Consider the following 23,905-nt stretch of genomic DNA (forward strand, 5'->3'; position numbering starts at 1 on the left):
ACTACAATTGAAAAAGAATAAACAAATAAATAATCATTCACAGTTTCTCTTAATAAACTTAAATTCTAGCATACATGCATAATTCAATGTTCATTAAGCATTTTATTCAAGTTATGTGTTCCGGCAGGTGTGAATAAAATGATTCCAAGATCCTAAAATCCATTGAAGAATTAAACACATTATGTATTTAGACTCAATTCTAAAATATTTTAGGTAAGCAAAAGCCTTTTGCTAATAGTCTAGAAACTACTCTTGGTTGATAGGTACGTCTAAGAACTTATTAGGTAAACCTATCGATTTTGCCACGACATAAAAGGACTCCTTACTTATATCGTTGAGTTTCACCAAAACTAACATGTACTCACAATTATTTGTGTACATTACCCCTTTAGTATCGATAAGTAACACCTCGCTATGGTGGAAAACTATCACTAAGATCGATGTAAAGGATATCCAAGTAAGTGTTATTTTGGCATGGCACCTTTTAACTCAATTTTTAAGTTTGGAACTTAAGGCTCTTACTATGTTGGTTAGATTTTAAGTGAACTAAAATCCTTAATCATGCAACATAATCAAGCTTTGATCTCATGCATATTTAAGACATATTTAAAAGCAATAAATAACTTAAAGCATGCATAAGATAAATGTGATCTAGTATGGCCCGACTTCATCTTGAAGCTTCAACTTCAAAGTCCGTCTTGAAAATGGATTGGAAACACTGTCTTGAATTTCACCGCGAGATGCGCCATTTTCTTCAAATAGGATAAGCTATAATTAAATTAATTACAACTATTTGATGGTACGCAGACCATATTTGAATTGAAAAATAAATTTGGTGCTTTAGACCAATTACATTCAAATTAATGGTGCGCAGACCATATTTTCTATCCTATTTGGGCCATACTAGTCACTTCATAACCTGCAAAACAGTACATATACAATATATACCATTCATCCATTCATTATCATGAATGGCCCACATAATTGGTTAGTTAAAACACATTGTATGCATCACATAAATATTTGCATCAATTAATTAAGGGCACCAATAATCTACCAATTATTCAGTCCTTATTAATTCTAATCAAGTTGTTTAACCTTAAAGGATTTGTAGACCTAATCAAGAGTTTATGACTAAAAATGCTCCCACTTAAACCAATAACTTTATATGCTTTACTAATTTTAAACATAAAAATGTATTTCTAGTCTAACCGGAAACATACAAGTTTAATTAAAATTTAAAGCTCATATAAGATTATAATCGAATCCATTAATTTAATTTATTTCAGTTGAATTAAACGAATTTAAATTAATTCAAGGTTTAATTTTAGTAAAATAATTAGTATAAATTAAAATTTATAATAATTATAATAATCAAAATTAAATCCCGAGAAAACAATTTAAATCATTAATTTTAACGTTAATTAAAATTATTTCCGAACTGAAAAATTCAAATTAAAATTAAAACGAACCAATCGGGTCAAGACAAGGCCATGGGCTTGCGCCCATACCTCGTCAAGTCCAACAAGCAACAAACCCCTTGTCACTCGATTGATCGTACCGCAAAGCCCAAGCAACAACGCACCAATGCGTCAGGCCCAGCGAGCCACGCTTGCGCGCAGCCCACTCGCCCAACGCCTTGGCGCGCTGCTGGGCAACGCTTGCTGGACAGGCCAGCCAACGCTGCCCGCGTGCACGTTGTGCTGCGCTTGTCGCTGCCTTGGCTACTGCCTTGGCGTGCTGCCCTTAACTCATATTTATAGGCCATGGAATAAGTAAACGAATCCTACTAGGATACGAATTAATTAAATTAGAATCCTAGTAGAACTCTTATTTAATTAATTTATCTTTTAGGATTAGGAATTTAATCCTTAAACAAATCCTATACACTTTAGGTTTCGTATGTGAACACAAACTCTACACGAGCATGACCCGCAAGCGTGCAGGCCATGCCCGCGCACAGCCCACACGGCCGCTCGGCCCACGTGAGCTACAAGCCCACGCGAGCGCAGCAGCATTGCTCGCAGCCCACTGCTCGCAGCTGCGCGCGCAGCCACGGCCTGCTGGGCCTGGCCTTGCGCTGGGCCTGGCGTGGCCTTGGCTGTTCGTGTGGCACGCTGGCTTGCTGGACGCGGGCCTGGCTTCGTGCTGGGCCTTCGTCTAGCAAGCTCGTCCGATGCTAATTCGTACGATGCGCTTCCGATTAATTTCCCGATTCCGGAATTCATTTCCGATACGAACAATATTTAATATTTTCAATTCCGGAATTAATTTCCGTTTCGAACAAATATTTAATATTTCCGTTTCCGGAATTATTTTCCGATTCCGATAAAATTTCTGATTCTGACAATATTTCCGTTTCCGGCAATATTTCCGATTCCGGCAATATTTCCATTTCCGATAATATTTTCTGATACGTACCACGTTTCCGTTTCCGGCAACATCTACGACTTGGATAATATTTATATTTCCGATACGATCCATATTTCCGTTTCCGGCAATATCATCGTTTCCGGAGTATTATACTGTAACATCCCGACTTTTCGGTACCTTAATTATCGGTAATAAACCTTACATAACTCATCATTAGCAGCGAAATTAAGCTTAATTAATTCTGGGACCTGTGGGTATGGGCCCACAAATAAAATAATCCTTAATAACATTTCAGAAATAATACAACTTTCCCAAAAATAATTATAAATCAATATTCTTATAACAACCTCAATAACAAGATTTCCATAATAAATATTTCTCATCTTGATATCTCCATAATAAACTACCAACTACAGTAATAACTTTTCTCTTGAGCAACTCTAGCTCCTTAACCGAACCTGTACATCATCATAAAATAGAAAAACAGGAAAACACAGAAAAATACAAAAATGAGTGGAAAACTCAGTAATATTACTCCAGCCCGTCAAAACGGTTTTGTTTTGAAACTCATTTGGCACATATCAATCATTAGCATTTATTGTTCGGAAATAACTAACTTAATCTCGTTATCTTGAAAACTGTGTCGACAAGGAATCATTTCCTTTACAGTTCATTGGCAAGTACAGGTTTTGGCGGGACTTTTCTTACATCATTTCAGGGGGGGAACTGTTTCCCAAACTTTAACTTTAACTTGCCTCTACCTGTAACTTGCCCATTTACTAGTTCAGCTCACTTTTCCATGCCGACAAAAGCAACATCGTCTTTCTTTAAAATAACTTTATAAATATCATTATTATTTCCGAACAACGTCTTTAACATCATAAAATAATAAAATACTTTAACATAACATCATAGTCATAAATTATCCATCATATCATCTAGCATATAAATCACATAATAATCATATAATCCCACATTTCACATACGGGCATTTATATAAACACTTAAAATATTATACGGGCATATGCATAAGTGCTGGACATAAAAATTACATAATAACATATACGGGCATATAAGATAAAATGCTAGACATAATAATTACCTCTTTCGATTAACCAATCGGCTTAATCCTTAAATATCATCACGGTGCAAATTCCCTCATAAATCATATTAGCTCGTTGATGCTCTATAATTAATCATAAGAACCCAAAAACATAATCACAAAAATTACTAAAATTATTCACCTAAAATAATATTCAATCTTAAAATCAAAATAAAGATACTTACTTTCCTTTTAAAAGCCCATCATAATAATAGTTACTCCACTATGAAATAAAGGCCCACATCCCATATTTTACAGTAACCAAAAAGAGGGAGGAAAATAAGTAGAGAAGCAGCCAAGCAGGGGCATACGCGCAACAACCACACGATGATGCAGAGCTAAGTTGGATTCCGGCGACGGAATGGATGACGCCGGGGCTGGGTTCTGGGAGGCGACGGGAAGATTCGCCGGAAGCAGGTGGTGGCGGTAGCGGCGGTGCCGCGGTGGTCGTGAAGGAGGAGAGGCAAAATGAAGAAAAGCTTATGATTTTCTGGGTAAAATATGTAATTAATGGTGTAATTCAACTTGGGAAATATATGATAGCTGAACAGCAATTTATAGAGCTTAAAGGGATTGATAAACGTAAGCAATGATCTCATATAAAACTCCCATTGTTTTGCAATACAATGGTTTATGATAGAGAAGGGGGTAAAATTTGTGGCAAAACTACTACGTGTAAGAATTGGGTAATGCATGAGGGAGCTTGTAAGTCAAAGAAACAGAAAAATATCAACATTTGGAAGGCTAGAATGGCTGTGAATATCCCTTGCCTACACGTATAAAAGAGAAAGGTGGAAAAATGACATGAATTTTGACATACTTTTAGGAAGAAGGAAAGTCAACAAATTAGTTTGTTTTACGAACTCCAAATACACGTATAAAGAATGGATGATGAATAAGAATTTGACTTTAGCTTGACTAGGAAAACAAACAAAATGATAGTCTTGCTTTAGTCTTTAGGTGGAGGGAAAAACAAATTAGATGAGAATTTGGGATTAAATAATTCGTATTATGTCACAAAGGTAGACATAATAAGATAATTAAAACAGCTCGGAAAAATTTAGGACGTAATTACGTTAATAATCGTAATTACCGAATAATAAAACAGGCTTAAAAATACGGGGTGTTACACATGTAATACCCCGAAATTTTAAATTCGATTTATTAAAATTAAAAATATTTATTGACTTGATTTCGTTTTAATTAAATTATGAATAATCAAATTTCGTTATTTTAATCGTTTTTACGATTTATTTTAAACGATAAATTTATAAACGAATTTTTTATTTATTTTCGTTAACGATAATTTTTTTTATAAGAATTATTTTTACTTAAACATTTCTATTTTTAGCAATTTTTGAAATTTTGCCAAAATTGTGAATTATATTTTTTTTTTAAAAAAAAATGTCTGCTTTATTTCCTTGCTCCCCACGCACAAACCAGGAAGACAAAAACTTCCTTCCTTCCCTCAATTCAGTCCAAATGCAGATGCTTGGACCCCAAGTACACTCCCTTGTTCATCACACTTCCCATATACAAATTCAGAAAATTAAGGTGGAATTTCAACAACAAACAAACCACAATTTCAATTTCAATCTCACTCCTTATTTTTGGTGATTCAATCCAACCAACCACCATCAACCACCGTCTGCCACCACCGCAGCCACCACCGTGCACCACCATTCTCACAACCACCTCAACCACCCTGACCACCGTCGCCCCAGCACCACCGCACACTCCACCCCTCGTCCCTGCTCTTCTCCTTCGACACTCCCCTGTCCCCTCTCCCTTTTCTCTTCGCAGCACCATCGCCGACAATCACCACTACCTCCAGCCACCCTCATCATCTCTCCAACCAACCTCCGCTCCTAAAAATCCGGCGATCCGCCGCCCAAAACCGCCCAGAACCACCCCAACCTCCCCTGTTTTTCGGCCACTTCGCGCCCCTTTCTCCCTCTCTCCCTTTGTTCTGCCACCACCAAAACCCCACCACCCTCATCGCCCTCCGGCGTCGAGCCACCTAAGCCCAGCCGCCACCTTTCCCTCCTCCCTCCTCCATTTCCTCCTCCTCGTGCGTCTCCTCTCCCCTCCCCTGTTCGTGCCTTCATTTGAAAGAAAAAGAAAGAAATCAGTTTCATTTGAAACTTGATTTTATCCTCCCTCAAACCTAAATTCAGATTGGGCCATTTTATAATTTGGGCTTTTTGGGTGAGTAAAGCCTGATTTATAATTTTCAGAATCTAATTTATCAATTCTTAGGATTTAATAATTTTTGTAAAATGTATATTTACTAATAAAATTGTTTATTATTTTCAGGTTTTATTATCGATTTTATGAGAATAGGATTCTAGTGTTATATATCCAAAATGAAATTTAAACAAATACTTTCATAAAAAATTGATTTAAAAACTTGTATGTATTTTGATTAAAAATCCGAGTAACAATAATAATATTTCGTTAAATTTCAAAATTACATTTTTATTAAAATTCGTTATTTATAAATCCATTACTTATAAAATTTATGATTTATAAAATATTGATTTTATAATTATTTATCGATTTTAGTACTAATTCAATTATTTACTACTTTTTAAAGAAATTGGACTCAGAGCTCAGGACGAACGAACCCAGGCAAATCCCTAGCGAATCGCGGAGTTAGGTAACGGCTATTGCTAGTACCCGCAATTCCCTTATAAATGCGATTATGAAATTACAACGTTATGATTAATTTATTAAATGAATGTTTTGACATGTTTTATGAATTGCGGGAAATGAAATATGATTTTATTGAATTATTTATTATGATATGATTCGATGGAAATATTCCTTATATTATGATTGATTGAATATTCTTATAAAATAATGTTTATAAGAAACCATGACAGGAATGATGATTTATTTTGATCGTATGATCCAAAGGAAATATGTTACTTCAACCGAAGTAAAAAGGCTAAAATGTAAAATTAAACGAAACATGATAAATGAAAGTGAAATACCTAGCCCGTTTGGCAGTATATGTTCACAGGTTACGATTCTCGGTCATGCATGTACCCATGGGGCATCCGCCCATTGAGCTAAGGCTCTCATGTTTTCGGGCCAAGGCCCCATGTTTATGGACAGCGGTCCATCGTGGAAGACGTTCCACCATGTCATACTTGCCACGGCTAGCATGTGCACCCTAAAGTTATGAATGAATTAAATAAAGGACTTTATAAAATGTTTTAAATTGTTCTATTCTCCTTGTGTTATTAAATAAATGAATTGAAATGAATTTACGTTGCTAGAATAGTTCGTTCACTAGTGGAAAAAGGCTTATTTGCATCCCCGCATTTGCCACGCCATTCTGAACATGTGATGCAAATAACAAATTTTAGCATAAAATTTACTCATTTGCGTCGCAGCTTTGTTAAACTGCGAGGCAAATGACTCTAGGATGCCCCTCAGAGTCATTTGCATCGCAGATTAACAAAGCTGCGAGGCAAATGACTCAATCAAGTGCGTCGCAGATTTACAAATCTGCGATGCACTGCGTGTCCACCTAAGAATGTACGATAATTTCGGTTTCTAAAATTTAATTATTACCTTTTCCTTTTTTTTATTTGGTGCGACGCAGTCTACCTGCTCATATTCCCTTTCTCTCCTATTCTCTCATACATATCCTGCCTCCCCTGTACAACTCTTTCTCTCTCGTATATTCCAGATCTCCATTGTTGAAACTCCAAAGCTTCTCTGTCGATCTCTCCTTCAAAATCAATATCGAGCTTTCCCTTCAAAGTCTCCTCTCACCAAATCATCCCAATCTCTCATATTTGTTTTAAAATTCAAGCTTAGCGAATACGAAGGAGGCAAACCCAGATCTGAAAGCGATGACTTCTTCAGCCAGATTTCAAGCCGCGTTCTCTGAAAACTCCAGCTCTGAGTTGGATGAATCGGCGACGACTCATCTTGGGTGCGGTGGAAGTGGGGCTGAGTTTTGGGGCATTATGTTGAGTCAACTCAGACTGAGTTGGTCCCGAGTTACACCGGTACATGCCTTCAAATTGCAGAAAAGTGGGGAGAGAAAGAGGGATATAGCTGGGTTTTCGAAACAGTGAAATCTTCAAGTGTCCTCTTCATCTGTGAGCTCCCATTCCAGCATATTGTCCGTGAAATTTCTCAGGATTTCAAGGTAATTAAGAAAAATTTAAATAAAATTTGGAAATTTGATTTCAGTAATTTAATTGTTGCTTGATTTGATTAATTAGCTTGTGATTTCATTGTTGTTTGATTTGCTTCTCCTTTTGTGATGTACGTGTTTAATTGGTTAAGTGTGCACTGGTTAACTGAGATAGTATGATTGGGAATTTTAGGTTTACATTGTTGTTTGATTGAATTTAGGGCAATTTAGGACTAGGAATTTAATTTTTGTTAATTAATTTCTGATTTCTATAGGGCAATTTGTCTTTCGTTGTTTTCTGTGGCTTTGCAGCATTCACTTGATTATCATACCCGATTATGGTCCAGTTGACAGTAACGTTAGAGGAGAAGGTATGAGTTTTGCTTTAGAATTTCGTTGATATATCCACTAAGAGTTGTGTTTAAATGTATCAATTGTGAGGAATCAGTCTGCCCTTTTGCCCACTTTTCAGCATTAGAGATAATTAAATGTCAAGCTAATTGTCTATAAGAAGTATTGTGGAATTCCCATTCTTGTATCTGAAGGAAATAATGCCCTTGGTCCAAGTATGCATTCTATATTAAGTCTAATAAATGCGGTTCAGTATTAATTAACAAGTTAATAATTCAGTGAGATCAAGTGAGCTGAATGCCTAGCTAGAGGCCGCTTCAGTTCAAGTGGAATTAATGATATTAATCCACAGCTTACTCTTGACTGAACCCGTAGGGTCACACAAATAGTACGTAAACGGATCAAGTATTTAATGGCATTAAATACTCCATCTATGGATATTCGGAATCGACGGATCTTGGTTTCAGTGGGAGCTGAGATCGTCACAGGCAAGAAATGAATACTCCGGAAACGATGATATTGCCGGAAACGGAAATATGGATCGTATCGGAAATATAAATATTATCCAAGTCGTAGATGTTGCCGGAAACGGAAACATGGTACGTATCGGAAAATATTATCGGAAATGGAAATATTGCCGGAATCGGAAATATTGCCGGAAACGGAAATATTGTCAGAAACGGAAATATTATCGGAATCGGAAAATAATTCCGGAAACGGAAATATTAAATATTTGTTCGAAACGGAAATTAATTCCGGAATCGGAAATATTAAATATTGTTCGTATAGGAAATAAATTCCGGAATCGGGAATTTAATCGAAAGCGTATCGTACGAATTAGCATCGGACGAGGCTCGCTAGACGAAGGCCCATCACGAAGCCAGGCCATCGCCCAGCAAGCCACACGCATCACCAACACACGCCAAAGCCTCGACCAGGCCTAGCGCAAGCCAGGCCCAGCCGAAGCCATGGGCGCGCGCGGACAGTAGCATGGGCCGAGCGCTGTGCGCTCAGCGTGGGCCGCAAGGCCTGCGCGGGTGTACAGTGCTCGTGCGATGCTCGTGTGCAAATCCTAAAGCTATCGGGATTCGATAAAAGATTAAATCCTAAACCTATTAGATAAAGTTTATTTAAATAGAGTCCTAGCAGGATTCTAATTAAATAAATTAGTATCCTAATAGGATTCCAATTCCTTTTCCATACCTCTATAAATAAGGGCCTAGGGTCATTATTTATATATAACTTTTCAAGTATTCAAAGCTAGGATTTTGAAGCAGAAAAATCAGCCATAACTCTTGCCCATTTAGACGAAAATAAGTAGTACCTTAAGGGCGATTCTAGTTGGTCAATCTTAAGGCGGATCCGGACGTGCTGTGGACTATCTACGGAGGGACGACACTTGGAGTCCTAAAGACTTGTTCTTGTTCGGTTCGGGCGCAGCTAGGGAAGGCACGCAACAAAGAGTATGCATCTAAACTATGCTAAATGATTATGTGTAAATAATATGTTTTCCTGGCTTTATGGTTTTTCCGCATGATTTATGAATTGTCATATGTATCATAACCTAACAGTGGTATCACGAGCCTCTTATTATTTTCATAATCTAAATTGCATGAACATGGTTAAATATTACAAATTTGCAAGAATTAAAGGGGGTGATTAATTTTCGTAATTGTTAATTAATTGCAAATTGCGTTTATTTAATTATACGTCCGCAGTTTTTCGGCATTTTCTTCGTTACTCATCCAAATCGAGTGATTTTTGTGTCAATTCCGCATGTAAAAGGCATTCTAAAATTTTGACAAAAATAGTAATTTTCGGCCGAACCCAGAATTCTCAAATTCGAAGCCTAACTATGACTTTTCGGAGGTTTTAGTTTTTCGAATGCAAAATTTCGTAAATTTAAGATGTTAAATTAAATATTTGCGATTCTTGTTTTTAAATCTTGAATTTTTGATTGACCTACTGTATATGTTTAACAAGTTTGAATGCCTAGCCTTGTTAATTATGCAATCTAATTTGTAATTATGATTAATTTGTTGAAAATTGGAATAATTTAGAATTAATTTGATTTTCATAATTAGTTATAATTTAATTAGATACCTATGATTAAAAACCACCATAAAAATTGTAAATTTGTGTTGGTGATGTGTGTGGCTTGCTGGACGTGGGCCTGGCTTCGTGCTGGGCCTTCGTCTAGCAAGCTCGTCCGATGCTAATTCGTACGACGCGCTTCCGATTAATTTTCCGATTCCGGAATTCATTTCCGATACGAACAATATTTAACATTTCCGATTCCGGAATTAATTTCCGTTTCGAACAAATATTTAATATTTCCGTTTCCGGAATTATTTTCCGATTCCGATAATATTTCCGATTCAGACAATATTTCCGTTTCCGGCAATATTTCCGATTCCGACAATATTTCCATTTCCGATAATATTTTCCGATACGTACCATGTTTCCGTTTCCGGCAACATCTACGACTTGGATAATATTTATATTTCCGATACGATCCATATTTCCGTTTCCGGCAATATCATCATTTCCGGAGTATTCATTTGCTTGCCTTTGACGATCTCAGCTCCCACTGGAACCAAGATCCGTCGATTCCGAATATCCATAGATGGAGTATTTAATGCCATTAAATACTTGATCCGTTTACGTACTATTTGTGTGACCCTACGGGTTCAGTCAAGAGTAAGCTGTGGATTAATATCATTAATTCCACTTGAACTGAAGCGGCCTCTAGCTAGGCATTCATCTCACTTGATCTCACTGAATTATTAACTTGTTAATTAATACTGAACCGCATTTATTAGACTTAACATTGAATGCATACTTGGACCAAGGGCATTATTTCCTTCAGTCTCCCACTTGTCCTTAGGGACAAGTGTGCATTTCCTAATTCCTATGTCGCTCGATGCTTGCTCTTGAACATAAGGTAAGAGTTGTCATCCTTATTATGTCCAGAGGTGTTCCTCGGTTTCAGAGTTCAACTGATCAAATAAACAGATAATCATAGCCTATGATTCATCCGAGCACGGCCATGCATTTCACAGTTCCTAGCTCTCCGAGTGGCCTTGTACAACTTTTAAGCATCTCATCCCGATTTATGGGAGGAAATCCCAATCTTGCGATCTTGAGATTAGACTTCGTTTGATAGGTGATTACCTGAGCGTTGCCTTTATAGCCTCCTTTTACGGTGCGACGGTTGGTCAACGTCAAAGCAACCAGTTCTCAAACAAGTAATCTCAAATCACTCAGGTATTGAGGATTTAGTGTCTAATAATTTTAATGAAATTTACTTATGACAGATTTTCATCTCTTACAGTAAAGTTTCATAGGTCTTGTCCGATACTAGTCTTCCCAAAGTAAGTATCTATGCAAATGATTATGACATTGCCATGTCCACATAGTTCAAGAAACAGAACTACTAGTCATCTTGCATTCTAATCGTCTAACGTTTTCTATGCGTCCAATTTTATAGAAAACTCCGACTAGGGACCATTTTCAACCTTTGACATTCAAGTTCACTTGATACACATTTCTTAGTCACAGGACTGGTCCTGACAGTCTATCTTGAATATTTCGTCAAATTGAAGGGACTCATCATTTAATACTAAACCAAGATTAAATGGAATATGAAAATACATTTCATATATGATAAATGTTCAACCCCAATGTTTTACAACCATGGGCCTTAAACCCATCTTTAAAACAGTTCATGGAATTTCAAAGCTATGTTTGATTTCCAGTGCTACAATGTGAGTGTTGCTTCTCACTTGTTGCATAGGTTTAGTTATCATGCTTTGCCAATCTTAATATCCTTTTCATCGAATGATTTTCGAGATATGATGATAAGATCTTTTGAGTTTGTTTATTATGTGATCTAGTCTTTCTTACTTAAATAGTGGTTCTACGCATTTTGCAATGAAGAACCATCAAGGTAGCAGACATGTGATCCACCCAAGTTCAGTGAAGAACTCTTTAATATAAACAACTCTATTTTATTGCTTCTTAGGCAATAAGTACTTTTACTTCAACTGTATAGGTTGCTAGTGATGCTTTGTTTGGATTTACTTATCCAAGCAGTTCACAGATATGTGGAAGACTCTCCAACTATATCTTAGAACATAGAAATTATTATTTTAATTTCCCACGCAACAACTCATGGTCTTCAATCCATGTTGCCATTTCAAAACACGATGCTCTTTAGCTCGTCCTTGTCAATGGTTAACTCCAAAGGGTCTTGCTTGATCCTTTGCCAGTGTTTATGCGTGTAGCATCAATATTTAGCATATCTTTATTTCCTTGAATCAAGAACTATTCCTATGTACCTTTTAAGTACCATAAGTATTCTTGATTTCAATCTAGTTGATCTTCACTTAGATCAATAGAGATTGGTATATGTTCCTCATGCCTAAAGTCATACGATACATTTTTGGCGATCCTCATATTATATCATACATGATAAATTCTTTTGCAGAATAATTCTCAATTGAATTGTATTCATGTAACTTTAGCTCATTCAATTTCAGTAGATACTGAATCCAGCTAAATTCTTTGACATATAATATAGGTTAAGAATCTCACTTAGATCCTTTGATGTTTTAACTTAGTAAATGCTTATACATAGTTCAAACATTCTTTTACTTAGATTTATTCATATGGGTCGAATATCTCCAATGGAGTCTTTCGTGTTTGATTTAGTAAATGCCATTACTTAATCTAAAACAATTTCATAAGATCTTTGTAAATAGATCTTAGTACCCAGTATGTACTAAGTTTCGCCTTGGTCCATCATTGATGAATAATCTCAAATCTAAGTCATTAGCATTTGAATGTTATTTTACAATAGAGAGATATGTGTGTGATACACATAGGACCAATTAAGTTTTTATGTACTCCCACTAAACTTCTTATATATCTATAAGAATCATGTATATTTTATGAAACTAAAATACTTATTAGCTTCACTAAAATACATTTCTAATTCCCAATTGCTTGCTTAAATCTTTACTTAGATTTTATAAACTAGCTTTTCTTTTCAAGCATTTATTTGGATCCACAAATCCTATGACATACCATGTACATAGTTTATTCCAACATTTGATTGAGGAATACGTTTTGTCATCCAATTGCTATATGTACCAATATGCAATCATTGCTTGAATTATAGACTCGAGCATTACGATTATGCATGAGGTTTCAACACAATCCACACCGTGAATTTGCTTGTAACCTTTTAGCAACTAATCTAGATTTGTGTTGTGAACACAATTTCATGTTTGATGGTTTTTGTCCTTAAAACAAACTTGCAACCAATAGGTGTGAACCTATTCTTGCAAATCAACAAAATTTCAATTTTGTCATCAAAACATTGAGTATGTTTTATGGCCTCTAACCATTTAAAACATTTGAGTCTATATATGGCCTCTAACCATTTTAGGGAATCTAGGTTTCGTCATAGCTTTCTTACAGGTCACAAACTCATTAATCTACATGATAATAGTTTGACTGCAAGTTGTAGGTTTCTTCACTATCTAATAGAAAAATTGCATAGTTTCAGTGACCTGAACTCCATGTTTCTTCACTATCTAATAGAAGAATCTCATAGTTTCAGTGATTTGAACTCTATGCCTACTTGGGTATAGAACATCAAACAATAGAATATCAATAGCCACTTGAAAGTCCTTTGAATATTCTGTTCTCCTTGAAGCACTTGTAAAGTCTTCTAAGAGATGTCTATTCTTTAAAGCCACTTCTAAAGTCCTTAAAGGGAAACATCTTTTTATGTTTGTTGTTCGCCTCAAAAACTTTCGAGGTCTATTTTCTCCCACTTGTCATTTTGGAAACGAATCTCCAAAAGGACATTATTTCGAGCAAACAAACATTATGTTCTCAAAAATTCGTGGTAGAAACATTACCCTTGTGTCTCATTTGAATAAATCACAATGAAACATATATCTATACTTGGGCCTTAGTTTGTCGAATGACAAACACTAAGCTCCCACTGAGTTTTGCAACTCTCTAGATATATTTTATGAAAAGTTATTCTAAAATTACTTTTCAATAGCTTTGACGAATTTGGTTTAGTTTGGTGGTAGTTGAGCATTTTGTTTTAGAAATTATAGGAAAAGTCTTTATGATTCATCATTAATCGAATCAAGTACTAATTGACTTCGATTATTCCAACTAAGATATGCCATATCTTATGGACCTAGATTGTGAAATTACAACACACAATCATTGATGATCATATTTGGTCTCAAGTAATCATCAACATGATCTAACCTAGATCTTTATGATTTCTTGCCAAGTGGATTTTATACTTCTGAATCTTTGAACTAGCCAAACAGATTCAACTTATATCACATTTGAGTAAAAAAAAAAACTATATTCACTTAAATCCATGTGAAATAATAAAGTCATAAAATCTTTCTTTAGCTTTGAACTCTGTTGTCTAGGCGTTCTAACAATAGTTCATATCTTTTGTTACTTTCAACAAGTAAGACTAGTCGTCTTAAATTGATCTAGAAATCAATGAACTTTCAAAAGTCCATCAAAATAGAGCTTTTGAATGTTAACTTGTTGATATGGTCTAAGCAACAATGACAAAGATTAGTGGAACTCAAATCAAGGGGTTGATTTGAACCTAGTAAAGTTTTTATTTAAAGAGTTGTTTGTTTTAATCAAGCATATTGACTCAAACCGTAAATGATCATTTCATTCAAATAAACAAACAAACAAGCATTGTTTTCGTTCTTCTGAATGTGAGTCTTTCTGTGTTTGAAGCAGAAATTTAGGTATGCTGATTATGGAACAAAATAGCCATTAAGTTCCAGCCTTTGAAAGGACTTAAAACAAACTAGATGACCCTACAACTAATGTAGCATTGCCATGCTTCATTTCCCACTTGTAGGCCATTAGTGTAGCCTAGCTTCCATTGTTTGAGTTATTACCGAAGTAAGAACCTCAAGCGGTATATGATACGAAGGAAGTTTGATTGCTAGGTCACTTCTCTTTAAACATAAACTTATAGGTAGAAACGGAATTGTAAATTCCTTTCATTTATTCCTTTGTTTTCCTATTTCTTGTACCCTTTCTTATAGTCTTAAGAATTGAATTCTCTAGTGTTGACTTTTATACTTTGTTTAGACATGTCCAATGTCACCAACAAGGTTCTTTACCATTTTAATTTATGTTGAATATTTTGTTTCAACTAGATGATCTTACTAGAAGCTTCTAAAGTTCTCTAAGCATCGATCTACTCGAATGTCTAGGGACTAGACTCATTCGAGAATTAAATGGACAAAGATATTAGGTTGTTAACCATTGGTAAAGCTGAGCGTTTAAACTCAATGCTTTATGATCTCAAAACTACATTGTATTTTGAATTCACAAGCACCAATCGGTTTGCCATTCGATTTTGATATTCGAAAACAACCGTAAAAGTCACTAAAAGAAACGTACATTTAAATTGCTCATTTTCTCTCATTTCTGTGAATCGTTCTTGGATTCACTACCAATCGAGGAAATTTACTGTTACCTTTCTAAAAGGATTTATTGCAGTGCAAGATATTTAATTATAAACAATAATTAAAACATTCATTGAAGCATGCAAAGTCTAAATATTTATCATGAATAATAACTTGAAAATGAAAGCAATCATGCAATTTAAACAAGTCATTAGCATTTTATTCGAATTATGTGTTCCGGCAGGTGTGAATAAAATGATTCCAAGACCCTAAAACCATTGAAGAATTAAGCACAGTTTGTCGACTCAATTCTAAAACATTTTAGGTAAGCAAAAGCCTTTTGCTAATAGTCTAGAAACTACTCTTGGTTGATAGGTACGTCTAAGAACTTATTAGGTAAACCTATCGATTTTGCCACGACATAAAAGGACTCCTTACTTATATCGTTGAGTTTCACCAAAACTAACATGTACTCACAATTATTTGTGTACCTTGCCCCTTTAGGACCAATAAGTAACACCTCGCTGAGCGAAAACTATTACTAGATTGATGTAAAGGATATCCAAGCAAGTGTATATTTTGGCATGGCACCTTTTAACTCAATTTTTAAGTTTGGAACTTAAGGCTCTTACTATGTTGGTTAGATTTTAAGTGAACTAAAATCCTTAATCATGCAACATAATCAAGCTTTGATCTCATGCATTTTAAGACATATTTAAAAGCAATAAATAACTTAAAACATGCATAAGATAAATGTGATCTAGTATGGCCCGACTTCATCTTGAAGCTTTAACTTCAAAGTCCGTCTTGAAAATCTCCGTGGGAGGCACCATTTTCTTCAAATAGGATAAGCTATAACTAATTACAACTATTTGATGGTACGCAGACCATATTTGAATTGAAAAATAACTTTGGTACTATAGACCAATTACATTCAAATTAATGGTACGCAGACCATATTTTCTATCCTATTTGGGCCATACTAGTCACTTCATAACCTGCAAAACAGTACATATACAATATATACCATTCACCCATTCATTAACATGAATGGCCCACATAGCTGGTTAGTAAAACACATTATGCATCACATAAACATTTGCATCAATTAATCAAGGGCACCAATAATCTACCAATTATTCAGTCCTTATTAATTCTAATCAAGTTGTTTTAACCTTAAGGATTTGTAGACCTAATCAAGAGTTTATGACAAAAAGGGCTCCCACTTAAACCAATAAATTCATATGCTTTACTAATTTTAAACATAAAAATGTATTTCTAGTCTAACCGGAAACATACAAAATTAATTAAAATTTAAAGCTCATATAAATTTATAATTGAATCCAAAAAGTTTAATTTAATTTCAGTCGTATTTAAATTAATTCATGATTTTAATTTTAGTAAAATAATTAGAATAAATAAAATTTATTATAATTACAATATTCAAAATTAAAATCCAAGAAAATAATTTAAATTATTAATTTTAAAATTAATTAAAATTACGTAAACTGAAAATTTCAAATTAAAATTTCAAAACGATCTAATCGCAACGCAAACATCTCACGCATCGCACGCCCATGGGCCACACGCACACAGCCATCGCTGGCCATGTGCGCGCAGCCCATGCGCTGCGTCGCATAGCTGCTGCTGCCATCCTTCGCAAGCCATCGCGCGAGCTGGTGATCCCTGCGCGCGCGCCAGCGCTCGATGCACGCGAGCTAGCGTTCGCTGCGCGCGCTTGCCAGCGCTCGCTGTGCGCGCTCGCCAGCGCTCGCTGTGCGCGCTCGCCAGCGCTCGCTTGATGCGAGCCAGCGCTCGCTGCGCGCGGCATCGACGCTGGGCGCAACACTCGTGGCACGCGAGCTTGCGCTCGCTGCGCGCGCTTGCGCGAGGCAGTGCGCGTTGTGGCGCAGCTCGCTTGCTGCCCACACGCGACTGCCGTGCCTTGCCTTCGCCCATGCCCATTCGTCCATTGATCATAGCCCACGACGCAAGGCAGTGCTGCTGCCTTGTGCTCGTGCACCATGGCCTTGCTCATTTCATTCGTGCCGCATGGGCGACGAGCTCCCTTGCTCGTCGTCACATGCCCGCACTATACAACACCCCTTAAGGGTAACACGTAGCGTCCATTGCTTTGTGCGTGCAAGTTATACGAACGAATCGCATAAAATTTAAAATTTTATATTTAAAATTAATGACAAATTAATAAATAATATTAATTTCATAATTTTAGGGCGAAAAATCGAAAATTTATTATTCAATTGATTTCCGATTAACATGGATTCAAGTCTAGGTCATAAAAAATTTAAAATTTATCATAAATTTACAATTTTTATGGTGGTTTTTAATCATAGGTATCTAATTCAATTATAATGAATTATGAAAATCAAATTAATTCTAAATTATTCTAATTTTCAACAAATTAATCATAATTACAAATTAGATTGCATAATTAACAAGGCTAGGCATTCAAACTTGTTAAACATATACATTAGGTCAATTAAAAATTCAAGATTTATCAACAAGAATCGCAAATATTTAATTTAACATCTTAAATTTACGAAATTTTGCATTCGAAAAACTAAAACCTTCGAAAAGTCATAGTTAGGCTTCGAAATTGAGAATTCTGGGTTCGGCCGAAAAAAATTATTTTTGTCAAAATTTTAGAATGCCTTTTACATGCGGAATTGACACAAAAATCACTCGATTTGGATGAGTAACGAAGAAACTGCCGAAAAACTGCGTACGTATAATTAAATAAACGCAATTTGCAATTAATTAACAATTACGAAAATTAATCACCCCTTTTAATTCTTGCAAATTTGTAATATTTAACCATGTTCATGCAATTTAGATTATGAAAATAATAAGAGGCTCGTGATACCACTGTTAGATTATGATACATATGACAATTCATAAATCATGCGGAAACAACCATTAAGCCAGGAATACATATTATTTACACGTAATCATTTAGCATAGTTTAGATGCATACTCTTTGTTGCGTGCCTTCCCTAGCTGCGCCCGAACCGAACAAGAACAAGTCTTTAGGACTCCAAGTGTCGTCCCTCCGTAGATAGTCCACAGCACGTCCGGATCAGCCTTAAGATTGACCAACTAGAATCGCCCTTAAGGTACTAATAATTTTCGGCACTTTTAGGCAAGATGTGTGACTGAATTTTTCACTCAAAAACTCACTTTGAATACTTGAAAACTCGTTATAAATTGTGAACCCATGCCACATATTTATAGGGGTATGGAAAGAGAATTGGAATCCTACTAGGATACGAATTAATTAAATTAGAATCCTAGTGGAACTCTTATTTAATTAATTTATCTTTTAGGATTAGGAATTTAATCATTAAACGAATCCTATACGCTTTAGGTTTCGTATGTGAACACAAACACACACGCACGCACAGCAGCCCACGAGGGGCTCCATGCGCGCGCGCGCACAGCCCGAGCAACGCAGCCCAATTGCCACGAAGCCCACGACTGCCGCAGCCTTGGGCGTGCGCTGGGCCTGCCTTGCGGTGGGACTGGCGCAGCCTTGGGCTGGCGTGTTGTGGCGCGCGTTTCCCTTGCTGGACGTGGGCCTGGCTTCGTGCTGGGCCTTCGTCTAGCAAGCTCGTCCGATGCTAATTCGTACGACGCGCTTCCGATTAATTTTCCGATTCCGGAATTCATTTCCGATACGAACAATATTTAACATTTCCGATTCCGGAATTAATTTCCGTTTCGAACAAATATTTAATATTTCCGTTTCCGGAATTATTTTCCGATTCCGATAATATTTCCGATTCAGACAATATTTCCGTTTCCGGCAATATTTCCGATTCCGGCAATATTTCCATTTCCGATAATATTTTCCGATACGTACCATGTTTCCGTTTCCGGCAACATCTACGACTTGGATAATATTTATATTTCCGATACGATCCATATTTCCGTTTCCGGCAATATCATCATTTCCGGAGTATTCATTTGCTTGCCTTTGACGATCTCAGCTCCCACTGGAACCAAGATCCGTCGATTCCGAATATCCATAGATGGAGTATTTAATGCCATTAAATACTTGATCCGTTTACGTACTATTTGTGTGACCCTACGGGTTCAGTCAAGAGTAAGCTGTGGATTAATATCATTAATTCCACTTGAACTGAAGCGGCCTCTAGCTAGGCATTCAGCTCACTTGATCTCACTGAATTATTAACTTGTTAATTAATACTGAACCGCATTTATTAGACTTAACATTGAATGCATACTTGGACCAACGGCATATGACAAATTCAAGGAATTTCTGTTAGGTTATGATACATATGACAATTCATAAATCATGCGGAAACAACCATTAAGCCAGGAATACATATTATTTACACATAATCATATAGCATAATTTAGATGCATACTCTTTGTTGCGTGCCTTCCCTAGCTGCGCCCGAACCGAACAAGAACAAGTCTTTAGGACTCCAAGTGTCGTCCCTCCGTAGATAGTCCACAGCACGTCCGGATCCGCCTTAAGATTGACCAACTAGAATCGCCCCTAAGGTACTATAAATTTTCGGCACTTTTGAGCAAGATGTGTGACTGAATTTTCTCTCAAAAACTCACTTTGAATACTTGAAAACTCGTTATAAATTGTGAACCCAGGCCACATATTTATAGGGGTATGGAAAGAGAATTGGAATCCTATTAGGATACGAATTAATTAAATTAGAATTATAATAAAACTCTTATTTAATTAATTTATCAAATAGAATTAGGAATTTAATCATTAAACGAATTCTGCACGTTTTAGGTTTCGTATGCGAACACAAACACTTACGCGAGCATGACCCGCAAGCGTGAAGGCCATGCCCGCGCACAGCCCACACGGCCGCACGGCCCACGCGAGCTACAAGCCCACGCGAGCTGCAGCAATGCTCGCAGCCCACTGCTCGCAGCTGCGCGCGCTGTGCGCGCTGCCACGGCCTGCTGGGCCTGGCCTTGCGCTGGGCCTGGCGTGGCCTTGGCTGTTCGTGTGGCGCGCTTGGCTTGCTGGGCGATGGCCTGGCTTCGTGCTGGGCCCTCGTCCGGTAGGCCTTGTCCGATGCTTATTCGTACGATACGCTTCCGATTAAATTCCCGATTCCGGAATATATTTCCGATACGAACAATATTTAATATTTTCGATTCCGGAATTAATTTCCGTTTCGAACAAATATTTAATATTTCGGAATTATTTTCCGATTCCGATAATATTTCCGATTCAGACAATATTTCCGTTTCCGGCAATATTTCCGATTCCGGCAATATTTCTATTTCCGATAATATTTTCCGATACGTACCATGTTTCCGTTTCCGGCAACATCTACGACTTGGATAATATTTATATTTCCGATACGATCCATATTTCCGCTTCCGGCAACATCATCGTTTCCGGAGTATTCATTTCTTGCCTGTGACGATCTCAGCTCCCACTGGAACCAAGATCCGTCGATTCCGAATATCCATAGTTGGAGTATTTAATGCCATTAAATACTTGATCCGTTTACGTACTATTTGTGTGACCCTACGGGTTCAGTCAAGAGTAAGCTGTGGATTAATATCATTAATTCCACTTGAACTGAAGCGGCCTCTAGCTAGGCATTCAGCTCACTTGATCTCACTGAATTATTAACTTGTTAATTAATACTGAACCGCATTTATTAGACTTATCATTGAATGCATACTTGGACCAAGGGCATTATTTCCTTCAGTCTCCCACTTGTCCTTAGGGACAAGTGTGCATTTCCTAATTCCTTTGTCGCTCGATGCTTGCTCTTGAACATAAGGTAAGAGTTGTCATCCTTATTATGTCCAGAGGTGTTCCTCGGTTTCAAAGTTCAACTGATCAAATAAACAGATAATCATAGCCTATGATTCATCCGAGCACGGCCATGCATTTCACAGTTTCTAGCTCTCCGAGTGGCCTTGTACAACTTTTAAGCATCTCATCCCGATTTATGGGAGGACAATCCCAATCTTGTGATCTTGAGATTAGACTTCGTTTGATAGGTGATTACCTGAGCGTTGCCTTTATAGCCTCCTTTTACGGTGCGACGGTTGGTCAACGTCAAAGCAACCAGTTCTCAAACAAGTAATCTCAAATCACTCAGGTATTGAGGATTTAGTGTCTAATAGTTTTAATGAAATTTACTTATGACAGATTTTCATCTCTTACAGTAAAGTTTCATAGGTCTTGTCCGATACTAGTCTTCCCAAAGTAAGTATCTATGCAAATGATTATGACATTGCCATGTCCACATAGTTCAAGAAACAGAACTACTAGTCATCTTGCATTCTAATCGTCTAACGTTTTCTATGCGTCCAATTTTATAGAAAACTCCGACTAGGGACCATTTTCAACCTTTGACATTCAAGTTCACTTGATAGACATTTCTTAGTCACAGGACTGGTCCTGACAGTCTATCTTGAATATATCGTCAAATTGAAGGGACTCATCATTTAATAAACCACAAATTAAATGGAAAAATGAATTCTTTTCATTTATTGTGAATGATTAACTAATAATGTTTTACAAAGATTTAAACTCTAAAACTTTAAAATATTAAACAGAGACATCAAAGCCATTCTCCAATATGCTTGATTTCCATAGCTGCAGTGTGCGAGTTGTGCTTCGCCTGCGGCAGAGGTTTAGTTAATGGATCTGATATGTTGTCATCAGTACCAATTTTGCTTATCTCGACTTCTTTTCTTTCAACGAACTCTCGTAGAAGGTGAAATCTACGAAGTACATGCTTGACTCTCTGGTGGTGTCTAGGCTCCTTTGCCCGTGCAATAGCTCCGTTATTATCACAATACAGGGCTATTGGTCCTTTAATGGAGGGGACTACACCGAGTTCACCTATGAACTTCCTTAGCCATATAGCTTCCTTTGCTGCTTCATGTGCAGCAATGTACTCCGCTTTAGTTGTAGAATCCTCAATGGTGCTTTGCTTAGCACTTTTCCAGCTTACTGCTCCTCCGTTGAGGCAGAAGACAAACCCAGACTGTGATCTGAAATCATCTTTGTCGGTTTGGAAACTTGCGTCCGTATAGCCTTTAACAATTAATTCATCATCTCCACCATAGACCAGGAAGTCATCTTTGTGCCTTTTCAGGTACTTCAGAATGTTCTTGGCAGCAGTCCAATGCGCCTCTCCTGGGTCTGACCGGTATCTGCTCGTAGCACTGAGTGCGTACGCAACATCCGGGCGTGTACATATCATAGCATACATTATTGAACCAATCAATGATGCATATGGAATCCCATTCATTCGTCTACGCTCATCAAGTGTTTTTGGGCACTGAGTCTTGCTTAGAGTCATTCCATGAGACATGGGTAGGTAGCCTCGCTTGGAGTCCGCCATCTTGAACCTATCAAGCACCTTATTGATATAAATGCTTTGACTAAGTCCAATCATCTTTTTAGATCTATCTCTGTAAATCTTGATGCCCAATATGTACTGTGCTTCTCCTAGATCTTTCATCGAAAAACATTTCCCAAGCCAAATCTTGACAGAGTTCAACATAGGAATGTCATTTCCGATAAGTAATATGTCGTCGACATATAATACTAGGAAAGAAATTTTGCTCCCACTGACCTTCTTGTATACACAAGATTCGCCCGCGTTCTTGATGAAACCAAAGTCACTGACTGCTTCATCAAAACGTATATTCCAGCTCCTAGATGCCTGCTTCAATCCGTAGATTGACTTCTTTAGCTTGCATACCTTTTTAGCATTCTTTGGATCCTCAAAACCTTCAGGCTGTGTCATAAACACAGTTTCTGTTAAAACGCCGTTTAAGAAAGCAGTTTTGACATCCATCTGCCATATTTCGTAATCGTAATATGCAGCGATTGCTAACATTATCCGAATAGACTTTAGCATTGCAACTGGTGAAAAGGTTTCATCGTAATCCACACCGTGGACTTGCCTGTAACCTTTTGCAACCAATCTAGCTTTGAAAACTTCAAGTTTCCCATCCTTGTCCTTTTTCAGTTTGAAAACCCATTTGCTTCCAATGGCTTGGTAGCCATCTGGCAAATCGACCAAATCCCATACTTGGTTTTCAGACATGGAGTCTAATTCAGATTGCATGGCTTCTTGCCACTGCTTGGAGCTAGGGCTCGTCATAGCTTGTTTGTAAGTCGCAGGTTCATCACTTTCAAGTAATAGAACGTCATAGCTCTCGTTCGTCAAAATACCTAAGTACCTTTCCGGTTGAGATCTATATCTTTGCGATCTACGCGGGGTAACATTTCTAGATTGACCATGATTCTCACCAGATTCTTCTAAAGATCTCTGAGTTTCATCCTGAATGTCATCTTGAGCATTCTCTAGAGTTTGTTGTTCGACTCGAATTTATTCGAGGTCTACTTTTCTCCCACTTGTCATTTTGGAAATGTGATATTTCTCC

General features: G+C 37.0%; 1 long non-coding RNA gene across 1 annotated transcript; it reads right to left on the bottom strand.

Annotated features, from left to right (window-relative positions):
- Positions 1-2,536: 2,536 nt before the first annotated feature.
- On the bottom strand, positions 2,537-4,106 carry LOC110804097 (uncharacterized). Its single transcript, XR_002537640.2, has 3 exons — positions 3,661-4,106; positions 3,476-3,559; positions 2,537-2,831 (listed from the first exon to the last, which is right to left on the bottom strand). It is a non-coding gene; the product is annotated as an uncharacterized lncRNA (long non-coding RNA).
- Positions 4,107-23,905: the final 19,799 nt, after the last annotated feature.

Source organism: Spinacia oleracea, chromosome 6 (assembly GCF_020520425.1).
Source record: "Spinacia oleracea cultivar Varoflay chromosome 6, BTI_SOV_V1, whole genome shotgun sequence".
Taxonomy (NCBI): Eukaryota; Viridiplantae; Streptophyta; class Magnoliopsida; order Caryophyllales; family Amaranthaceae; genus Spinacia; species Spinacia oleracea.